Consider the following 1,772-nt stretch of genomic DNA (forward strand, 5'->3'; position numbering starts at 1 on the left):
CTGGTTCCATGCATAGGTTGTTTCTTTGGTCTCTAATAGACTTCACTCTTTCTCAAGTAACCCTCTTACTCACGAGATAGTAGGAACTGCTGATGCTGGAGAGTCTGAGATAACAAGGTGTAGAGCTGGATGAACACAGCAGGCCAAGCAGCATCAGAGGAGCAGGAAAGCTGACGTTTCGGGTCTGGACCCTTCTTCAGAAAATCTTCAGAATTCATCCAGCTCTACACCTTGTTACCTCTTACTCATTATATTCTTTTGAAATGCCTTAGGGTTTTCCTGAATCTTCCCTGCCAAAAATATTTTGTGGCTCCTCTTTGCCCTCCTAATTTATTCTTTCAGCAACCCCTTACACGCCGTATACTTTTGAAGGACCTCCCTGTTTTAAATACACTGTACCTGACACATGCTTCCTTCTTTATCAAACTTTCAATCCCTTTATCACTGACTTCACGTCGCTTTTCTTTAGGCAGTGCCTCAACTTAATAAATGTTTTTCAGTTTAGTTAGCAGCAAGCCCCATTCTCCTATCCTCTCACTGTTTCCTTGCTGGCTTGCATTGGCTCCTGGTCCAGTGCCATGGTGATTTTAACATTCTTGTTCTTGGTTTTTCTTCTGTACTCTTGTGTCTCCTTGTCTCTAACCTTCTCCAGACATGAAATATCTGTGCTTGTCTGATTCTGCTGCTTGTGCATTTCCAGTTGCTCCAGCATTATTGGCTGTGGCTTCAGTTGTCTGGGGCTTTAAGCTCTGGAATGTGCTCCAGACGTCTCTCATCCCTTTGCCTCCCCCTCTCCTGAATTCATCCATTCAAACCTAAACTCTTTGCCAGGCGTTTGGTTACCTGACCTAGTGGGTAGAGCTTCACCTTGGAATTCGAGCAGCCGGTTACAGGCATAAATCTGGGTTTCATAAATGTTCGAGAGGGTAGCAGGATTTCCAACTCAATTTTACCCGTGGCACCTCAGCAGCATCACTACGAGTCATGATCATCACTAAGGCATGCAGGGCCCTTGGATGATGTAGGCTGATTAAACCTTTTTAAAAACTTGCAAACAATAGCGAAGAAGGGGAATCCCCTTGGACATAAATGGTAGGACCAAGGGGTCTGCCATCCCTGCCCCATGGCTCCCTGTTTTCATTCTCTCCCAATCTGCACTGCCCCCTTCACCACAGCTGGAGCTGTGAGGGTATCTGTATTTAGCTACATTTGATTTCCAGTTGACAATATATCAACCTTCTGACAAAATGGCCATTTGTGAGCCATTTAAATATTGAAATTTGCCTTGTCCTCCTTGTGACAGGATGCCTGTTTAAAAATGGTCCTGCCATAGGTTAAATGTCCCAATGCCAGGATTTGTCCTGTTTGATTTTGCATCTGCCTGGTGAGGTTGATAATATTGTTATTTGTTATCATTATTACGTGAAACTGGCGGCATCTCCTGGTATCATAATATGTGCAGTTAAGTGTGGAAATTCAGAGTTCAGTGTCACTGCTTCCTGACTGGTCTACATGGTAAGCTGTAATTTGTCCTTTCAGATGAAAATAAATTGGAATTGAGTGATCTGATGAGAGCTTTCACTTTTTTACACTCTTGCAGTAAAATTTCTTTGAAGGTTTTTCCCATATTGAATGGTATATTACTGGGATTTTTAATAAATAATTGCTAGTTAGTACAAAACTTCAACATCGGTAAAAAGAGACAAGAAATCCAAGATGGAATCAGAGATAGTAGGAACTGCAGATGCTGGAGAATCCGAGACAACAAGGTG

This window comes from Rhincodon typus, chromosome 1 (genome assembly GCF_021869965.1).
Source record: "Rhincodon typus isolate 14 chromosome 1, sRhiTyp1.1, whole genome shotgun sequence".
Classification (NCBI taxonomy): Eukaryota; Metazoa; Chordata; class Chondrichthyes; order Orectolobiformes; family Rhincodontidae; genus Rhincodon; species Rhincodon typus.